General features: G+C 49.9%; 1 long non-coding RNA gene across 2 annotated transcripts; it reads left to right on the forward strand.

Moving 5' to 3' along the window:
• LOC108638639 lies at nt 1,109-9,868 on the forward strand. Of its 2 annotated transcripts, none has more exons than XR_001920006.1 (3): nt 1,109-1,273; nt 2,877-3,016; nt 9,483-9,868. It is a non-coding gene; the product is annotated as an uncharacterized LOC108638639 (long non-coding RNA). The 2 variants fall into 2 exon arrangements; XR_001920007.1 differs by lacking the exon at nt 9,483-9,868 and adding an exon at nt 8,485-8,615.

Consider the following 9,868-nt stretch of genomic DNA (forward strand, 5'->3'; position numbering starts at 1 on the left):
CAGGTTTTCTCATTTCCTGGGAGTTTCCTCCTACCTCTGGGGTCCAGAAAGGCAATTTGGAACCCTGGGATGGCCCTAGCCAGGGATCTCAGGGACTCCCTCACTTACCCCTCAGGTTATAGGCCTTGGCAGGCCTCCAGGACTGGGACAGGGAGAAGGGATGGGCAGTGGGACCATGCCTCAGATTCTTGAGATTTATTCTCCCCTCCTCAGCAGCCCCCTCACCACTGAGTCCTTTCTCTTTTACAGAGGGCCTTCCCCTTGATTGAGGTCACCCGTGTCCCTTGAGAGTCCCCAGCTCTCTTTGATCTCCGTCCCCTTACTGAGTTCAGATCCCCCTCACAGAGCCCTCACGCCAGAACAGAAGCTGGTAAATCTTTCAGTGGAGTCCTTTAGGCCCTGTCCTTTCTCCCCTGCCAGGAGGGCTATCTGGACCGTAGACCCATCCACTCAGGTTGGACCGAAAGCCCTAGTGCCCAAAGAATTGCAGGGGCAAGGAGAGAAGAGGTGCTCATTTGTATTCATTTGCATGGAGTTATTTAATATTCAAATGTCCGAGCTTGGGCTGGTGAGGAATGGCTGCTAGCAGACTTGCAGTTGCGGGTTTCCTTTTTAGAGAGGGAGACACCCAAATCCTCCTCCCTCTCCAGTTCCCCCATTTGGAGCCTGACTTGGCGAGAGCCTTAAGTTGGCCTCTGCAGAGAAGGTACAACTTGGAGAATGTTAAGTAGGAGCTATTTTGGGTACCAGACCCCAGAAGCTTGCTGAAGACAGGTGTGAAGTGGGAGAAGCAGCAAGGATTCCCTCCCCATTTCCCAGAGGAAGCCAGGATCTAAAACTGGGAGTATTAATAGAATGAAAAGGGGGAAAGGTTTTTAGAGTATTAAAAACTGAAAGGGTTCTTAGGGATTTCTTAGACTCTTCACAGTGGCTACACAGGGTATGTATATACACTGCTGCTCCATTCTGCAGCAACTGTATCCACGGCAGACATAATTAATTGATCACGGCACTCTGAACCCAGAGCCATTTGAGGCAGCAGTTTGTGTAGGAAATTAAATCTATTTATCTTCCCTGATTACTTCAATCCTTTCCTTTCCAGACAGGGAAGCTGAGGCCCAGAGAGGATGCAGAAAATGCAGGCCATATCCACCCCCAACACTACCTGCCCAGCCTGGAAGCACAGGGGTCATTCTCTTGGAGGGTGTGAGAGGGCAACTCCACTCTGGGTAAGAAAATCATCACAAGAAGGTGTGTCTGGGTGGAATTACAGGTGAGTTTGATTTACAACATAGGGCTTTTCTGCATTTCTCAGATTCTCTTTGAGCCTGAATTCTGTCTGTAATCAGATATCCCCTAATAATACTAAGTGTATTTTTCCCCCCTTTAAACACTAAGTGTTACCTGCTCTAAGCATTATCTAAATCAACTCTGACAACCACTCTGGTAGGGAGTTGTTACCATTGCTATTCCTGTTTTAAAGAGGAAGAAAGAGAAGTCTAGACATTTGCCCAAGGTCATACAGCAAGTGGCACAGCTGTGACTCTAACCACATTAAATGCAATTGAATCAATCAAAAGTTAATATCAGGGATGGTCCAGGTCTATGGGAGAATGCTGATTTGCTCGCTCCTTGGTGACTTACCAGGGGCACTCTGGATGTTATGTGGACAAACAGCCTGGGCCCCAGAGAAAGCTGCTGAGCAGCCCGTGGAGACAGGAGAGACCTGGCATGATCCCCCACCCCTTGCCAGGACCTGGACTCCTCTTGCTGTTCAAGACAATGGGAACACTGCGCCCTGGCAGAGTGCAGGGTGGCAGGACATGGCCTGCCAAGGCCCCTGCTGTTCCTCTCAGCGTGGCAAAGTGCAGAGAGGATGGGAGATGCTGAGGAATGAGGTAGGGGGTGGCTCCGAGCTGAGCCAACAACAGCAAGGGTGGAGCAAGGAGTGGAGCAAGGAGGGTCTGCCCTCCGCTGGGACTGGGGAAGAGGCCATTTTGGCAGAAGCATGAGCCCAGTGCCTCCCACCACCCGCCACCCAGCTTCTTCAGGCATCACCCACTGGCATGTCTGAGCCCCTAACACCTTGGTCCACTGTCTCCAAACACCACCCAATTCTGTGTTCCCCGGAATACTGAATGAGGACACCAGTGGGCCAGCCTTCCAATCTGTGTGACCTTGCCCAAGCCCCTGTGTCTCTCTGAATTTCCTCACTGGTGAAATGAAGGTGACAGACCCTACTTTGCAGGCCAGACTCTTTTTCAAGGTGAGCAGAGCAGCAAAGGACCCCAGCTGGAGGGGGTGAAGCAGCCCAGCAAATGGTGGTTGCTAACGTGACAAGGGGGCTCCTCTCCCAACCTGGCAAAGTGAGGACAGGCCAGGAGAGCTTGTGGGGGGCGGAGCCCTCTTCCTTCCTGCCCCTTTCATCTGGGTATATAGATGAGATCTGAGACCAGATGCGTGGCTGAGTGACTCAGCCCTTTCCTGCCTGGACACTCCTCCCCGCCTGCCTCACCAGGCTGGGCCAGGCGGTGAGACAGCAGACTGGACGTGGGGGTGGCTGGTCCTGAACAACCTCAGGGGAGTGGTTGGGGAGGGAGAGGGGAGGATGAATGAGGCTAATGTAGCCTGGCCTGCAAGATGGGGATGGCTTGGAGGAGGAGGGGTTGTCAAGAAAGAGAGTGAGGGTGTCCTTGAGTCTAGTCGCTGACGCTGACTCAACCTAAAATGCTCAAATGCTCACCCCCTCCTCCCACCAGCCGAGCATCCCTTCCCCAGTATTTCTGGGCCAGCCCAAACCTGTTTGCCCCGCCCTCCTAGGCCCACATACCCACAGGGTGCTCTCTTCCTTCCCTGCTCTCTCCTTCTCTTTCTAGCCAACCGCCTCCACGTTCTCACCTCCCACTCAGCAGGTCCTATTACGGACTCCCTGAAGCAGCACGTGGAAGCAGCTCTCTGGAAGGTTGCCTTAACTTAGTTGCTAAATCCCTCACCCCACCCTGATCTCTCAGGGAAGGTAAGCACTGCCGACCTGGCCCTCCTTGGAGTTCTTTTCTTGGCCTCAGATACTACCCTGCTGGTTTTCCTTCTATCTCTTGAATGATTCCCTCTCTGATCTCAACTTCCGACCGTGCCCCTTAAAGGCATGTGTTCTATAAACTTCCATAGTCTACCATATGGAGGAGTGATTAAGTGTCTGGACTTTGGCATCGAATGGACTTGGTTTCAAATCCTGCCTCTGCCTTTTACTAACCATGTAACTTTGGACAAATTACTTCTCTGAGCCTTAACTTCCTCCTCCATCAAATGGGTTGAGATTACCTATCTCCTGGGGATCAAATGGGATAGTAGTAGTAGTGTTAGTCGCACCATCGTGTCTTGACTCTTTGCAACCCCCTGGACTGTGGCCCACCAGGCTCCTCTGTCCATGGGATTCTCCAGGAAAGAATACTGGAGTGGATTGCCATTCCCTTCTCCAGAGGATCTTCCTGATGCAGGGATGAACCTGAGTCTCTTGCATTGCAGGCAGATTATTTACCATCTGAGCTACACGGGATAATATACATAAAGCATGGGATAATGCACGTAAAGCCTTCAGCACTAGGTCTGACATATAGTCAGTAGTCAGTTCCTGGCAGTTGCTGTTAGTATCTTTTCTTCCTGGTAAGTTTTCCTCCCCACCCCACTCCCAGCTCCTACCTGTTGGGCACATACAGCTGGATGTCCTAGTGACACTTCAGACTCAAAATGTCCAAAAGAAAAATCCTAGCCCTTCTCCCCACCCCAAATACTAGCTTCTCTTCTTGACATCCCTATAGCTTCAACTTTTTTTTTTTTTTTTTTTTAATGCTTTGGTGTTTTTGGCCCCATGTGAAATCTTAGCTCCCTGACCAGGGATTGAACCCATACCATCTGCATTGGAAGGCAAAGTCCTAACCACTGGACCACCAGGGAAGTTCCCCCCACACCCCCACCCCCGTGCCTTTTCTTTTAAGGCCTCATCATCTTCCACTGGGCCCAACCTTCAGAATGTCATCCATTAATTCAACAAGTTCTTACTGAGAATGCAAAGCTATGTGCAGGAAAGACAGACTTGAAAAATCATTGTCTTTGCCCTTAAGGAGCTCACAGTCTGAGGATGGAGACGAGCAATTTAATATAATAAGATAATTGTTCTATTAGAGGTTGGTATGGAGAAAGCCAGTCTAGGAAATCTTTCGAGAGAAGGAGCATTTGAGTTGGTACTTGTAGGCTCAGTAGGAGCTTGCAAGGTGAATGAATCAGGGAGAGCTGAGGCACTAACCGCAGGCAGAGGCGCAGCCATGTGAGGTATGAGAGAGCAGAGACCGGCCAGGCTCTCAGAGGTGGAGGCTCATGGTTGGGTTTATTTATTTACTTTAAACATTTAACTGCATTAATTAATTAATTAATTTTACTTTTGGCTGTGTCAGGCGGCTTGTGGGATCTTAGTTTCCTGACCAGGGATTGAACCCAGGCGCTCAGCAGTGAAAGAGCTGAGGCCTAACCACTAGAAGGTCAGGGAATTCCCCATGGTTGGGCTTAGGGAGCTCTCTTGGGGCAGCATGGAGGACTGCTGGGAGGAGGCAGAAGTGAAGGCAGCAGGGAAATACAGGAGAAGGATTAGGGTCTGAGAATTTACTCCTGCTTTGCCCTGCAGTCGCTGTACAACCTTGGGAAAGTCACTTGACCTCATGGAGCCTCCATCCCTCATCTGTCAAATGGAGATACCCGAGGGGATGTTAGGGAGGGCTGGATGAGCTAATGGAAGGGAAAGCCGGATAAATGCAAGCTGTTGTTGTCAAATATCCGCCAGGGCAGGCTGTATTCCAGCCACAGCCCCACCTCAAAAATGGCCTCCTTGAGTCTCCTCTGAGTCAGCCCACATCCTCCCTGGCTCTGGGGTGGGCGGTAAGATGCAGGGGAATAGAGGAGCACACACCTGACTCTGGATCTCAGCTCACTGGCTGTGTGGCTTGGAACCAGTTTCTTCCCCTCTCTGAGCCTCATATCCCTGGCTGCAAAAACAGGGCTGAGGATCCAACTGCAGGACTGTTGAGAGGATTCCACGGCACGCAGTAGGTGGTCACTAACTGCAAATGGCCCTGTCTCCTGCTGTCTGGTCCGTCCCCTCCTCCAGCGCCTGGCACCAAGCCGAGCAGAGTGGGAAAGAGTAAATATTTAATAACAGATAGGCTGAGAGCTTCCTGATGGGAGGGACAAGTGGAGGAACCAGAGGACACCCACTCCCCCAGTAGGGTCTACACAGATAACCCCAGGCTCTAGAGGCACCCACATCCTGATCCGAGGGAACTCTTGCTTTCAGTGACTTCCTGGGGGAATCCCATCCAGCAGGGACACTCCCAGGGTACCTAGTCCCCCAAATGTCTCCTCTCCTATCCTCTCTTATTCTGTCACTCGAGGGGGCAGGTGGATGGGGCACTCATTCACTGAGCCCATCGCCTCTGTCCAACGCCGGCACCAGAGATTCAGAGATGAAGGAGCCGAGTCCTTCTCCTCCAGGCTTCTAGTCTAGCTGGGAGGGCAAGGGAAACATGTTTGCAATAACGTGGTGGTACGTGATATGGCCAGGGACTGACTTTTGAGAAAATCAGACCTTAAAGAAGGGACTTAAATTATCTGTGTCTCCATTTAACCATCTGCAAAATGGGGACAAGACTTTTTGTCTCTTTAGGGCTGTTGTAAAGATTAAGGGAGGCAGTTATATAATTGCGGCTTCCCTGGTGCCTTGGCAGTAAAGAATCTACCTGCAATGCGGGAGACATGGGTTCAATCCCTGGGTCGGGAATATCCCCTGGAGAAGGAAATGGTAACCCACTCTGGTATTCTTGCCTGGAGAATCCCATGGACTGAGGAGCCTGGTGGGCTACAGTCCAGGGGGTCGCAAAAGAATCGGACACGACTGAGCAACTAAACAACAACAGTTATATAATACACATAGGGCAGGCCCTGGAAGCTGGTCAGTCCATCAGCGGAGACGCCTTGATGGTGATGATTGTAAGTCACGGTGGCTGTCTGTGAGCACACTGTGGGGCAGGGTAGGGGGTGAAACAGAGGGCATTCTGCACAGAAGAGTCAGGGAAGACTCAACAAAAGGACCATTTGAGCTGCTCCTGAAGGACAAGTGCTTTACCAGAAGGGAAAATGGGGAGAGGCAGGTGAGGCCAGAGAGCGAAGGACTGTATGCGTCCAAGAGGCTGGGACTTATGCTGGAGTCAACAGGAAGGGATTTAAGCAGCAAGAGGGACAAGGTCCAGATATAGCCTTAGAAAAGGTCCCTTTGGGGCATGTGGAGAAGAGACTGGGAGGTTAGGAGACGGGGAAGCTGCCTGGTTCTCACCCGGGGTCAATGATTCAAAGGTTCCCGTCCCAGGACTATATCTGCCCCTTAACAGGAATTTACAGGGACAACGCCTTTAGCCAGAGGAACCACCCAAGGGACCCAGAGCAATCAGACAGAAAGCCTGTTGGGCCAGCCCCGAGGTGCCACCCCTCCCCCTGCCCTGGGCCTCCCCTTTGTGAATCTGTGTCTCTGTGGTTGTCTGTGGGCTGAGGCAGCAGAAACAGTATTTTGGAGTGAGCCAGAGCTAAATCCAAACCCTGATTCTGCTAACTGGCTCTATGACCTTGGTCACATTTCTTAGCCACTCTGAGTTGGTTTCCTGGAAAACGTTCAAACTTGTATTTTTATTACTTTTTCGACTTTCCAGTTTATGATCTCTCTCTCTGTCTGTCTCTCTCTCTTTTTTGTTTTGACCACAGGCAGGTGGGATCCTAGTTCCCCAACCAGAGAGTGAAGCCATGCCCCCTGCATTAGCACTAGACCACCTGGGAAGCCCCCTAAATTTGTAGTATTCTTAAATGCTTGTATGTAAATGCATAGAAAGATATATGCATACTGCCCACTAACATGAACAGTGGTATGGAGTGGGTGGGGAATGTGTGTGAAGAGGCATTTTCACATTTTACCCTATTTATTTCTGCATTGTTTGGGCCTTTTATAAGCACATATATCCTACATTTCGCATCTGTAAAAAGCAGGGATAACACTGCCAACTTCACAGATTGTCGGAAGGATTTTAAAAAGATCCTACAGATATAACTCCTTTCATGCTGCCTGTGCAGAATGGACCCTCACCAAGTATTAGCTCCTTTCTCTTCCTCTTGCCTGAATCTGTGTTGGGTTTTGTGTATCGATGTTGCTCCTTGTAACTGTTTGTTTATATTTATGTAACAAGAGCTTCTGTATACCTCTCTCTGATTTATGGGCCAGTGGGTAATCTGTGTGTGTTGTTTTTTTACAGTGGATGTCTGTATGAGTGTGCATCTGGGATTGTGAGCATTTGTATATCTATGTGTGTGTGTGTCAGCGTGTCTGTGTAATTTGGTACATTTCTGTATCTGTGTGTGTTTACATGTGTTTAGACATCAGGCTATCTTAGTGTACCTGGGTGTTTATGGGTACCCAGAATTGTCCGTGTGTATCTGGGCTTGTGTTTTGGTGTATCCATGTGTTTGGGCATGCCAGTGTGAACTGGTGTGCATGTGGGTCTGTCATCCTATCTTTGTGTCTTGGTGTGTTTGTGTAGGCCCCTGTGTGCATGGCGGGCTTCCCCAGTGGCTCAGATGGTGAAGACTCTGCCTGCAGTGCAGGAGACCCAGGTTCGATCCCTGGGTCAGGAGGATCCCCTGAAAAAGGAAATGGCAACTCACTCCAGTATTCTTGCCTGGAAAATCCCATGGATGGAGGAGTTTGGCAGGCTCCAGTCCATGGATCGCAGACTCGGACACGACTGAGCGACTTCACTTTCTTTCTTTCTGTGTGGATGCTGGGGGGTGGAGGGTGTTGCTGAGAATCCACACCCAGATGTTTCCTTCTGATCATGGGCAGGGAGCTCTGCCCACACATCTTGACCCCTCCCCCAGCTTCTGTAGGCCCTGAACGTGGGCACTTCCCTCCTAGCCCTGCCCTTGGGCACAGGGCCAGCCTCCCTGCCTAGGACTGGTGGAGTGGGTGTCTGCAAACACCTGGAGGCCCCACCCAGCAGCTCCCTATAGGAAGTCTTATCAGCTGGCAGGCCAGGCTGGTCATACCCCTGATTTGGGGGTGAGAACTGAGAACTGACGGCTCTCCTCGGAGAGCAGTGAGCCCTGTGGATCTTGGGGTCAGGAAATCCTGGTTCTCTCCGCCTAGGTCAGTGTCCATCTGGCTGGCTTTCTGCTTGTCAGATGCAATCAGACAGTTAGGAAACAAAGCATGTCTCCATGGCAACTTGCCTCTGCCTTTGAACTTGGGCAGTTCAGTGGTTTGTGGCCCCTTCTTTAGGCTCAGCACTGGATGGGCATGAGTGGTGAGGATGAGTAATGAAGCTTCCGTATATGCTCCATGCATCACCCCACATGCCCCAACCCACTCCAGTACCTCTACACACACTCCTTTTCTAGGTGAAATCAGATGTTCCGATGGGGAAACTGGTGCCCAGAGACGGCAAATGTCTTATCCAAAGACATCCAGCAAGTTAGTGGCAGGACTGAGAGGAGAAACAGGTAAGTTAGTAGCAGGATAGAGATGGGAAACAAACTAGGCTAACTTTTCCTTTTTTAAAACTTTTTGCCCATACCGTGTGGCATGTGGGATTTTAGTTCCTGGACCTGGGATTGAACTCATGCCCCTGCAGTGGAAGCACGGAGTCTTAATCAGTGGAGTGCCAGGGAAGTTCCTTTTTTTTTTAAAGTGACATGTAACTTTTAATGTTTTTGTTGTTCACTCAGTCGTGTCCGACTCTTTTCGACCCCATGGACTGCAGCACGCCAGGCTTCCCTGTCCTTCACCATCTCCTGGAGCTTGCTCAGACTCATGTCCATTGAGTTGGTGATGCCATCCAACCATCTTGTCCTCTGTCGTTCCCTTCTCCTCCTGCCTTCAATCTTTATGTCCTTATTTTTGGCTGTGCTGGGTCTTCACTGCTGCTCGGGTTTTTTTCCTCTAGCTATGGAGAGAGGGGCTACTCCCTAGTCGCAGTGCATGAGCTTCTCACTGCCCTGACTTCTCCTATTGTACAGCACAGGCTTTGGGGCATGAGGGCTTCCGTAGTGTGGCTCCTGAGCTCTAGACAACAGTAGTTGTGGCTCACGGGCCTGGTTGCTTCTCAGCATGTGGGAATCTTCCCAGATTAGGGACTGAACCCATATCTCCTGCACTGGCAAGCAGATTCTTTACCACTGAGCTATCAGGGAAGCCCAGGAAGCCCCTAACTTTTAACAAGCCATTGTAGCAATAATAAAATCACCATAGGCAGAAAACCAAAGCAAACAAACCAAAAACAAGCCATTAGGCTAAGCTGGTTGAATGACTTTTTTTTTTTTCCTTTGGCCGCAGCATGCAGAACATTTTTTTTTCTTCACATCATGCACAACTTTTTTCTTTTTCTTTTTCTCCGCAGCATGCAGAAGTTCCCCAACCAGGGATCAAACCTATGCCCTCTGCAGTGGAAGCATGGAATCTTAACCACTGGATTTCCAGGGAAGTCCTGCATAACTTATTTCTGTGCAGACCTCAGAATAAAGCTTCTCCTGACACTTCTACCAAGATGTTAAAACTCTTACCATTTGCCTCTGCATGTCTACGAAGTGCAGTAATTTCTAATTACTGACTAAAAGAAACTGCCGCAGAAATAAATTGAATGCTGGCTCTCAGTTAAAACCATAACCATCACCTGTAATTCAGGGTTTCAAATTTTTAGTCCATCAAAATGTCGGCATTGTTCCCGCTGATTTATTTTGTGGTAAGTAAAGGTTATACATTTTGATTGACAAAAATAAATTCATA

This window comes from Capra hircus, chromosome 2, assembly GCF_001704415.2.
Source record: "Capra hircus breed San Clemente chromosome 2, ASM170441v1, whole genome shotgun sequence".
Taxonomy (NCBI): domain Eukaryota; kingdom Metazoa; phylum Chordata; class Mammalia; order Artiodactyla; family Bovidae; genus Capra; species Capra hircus.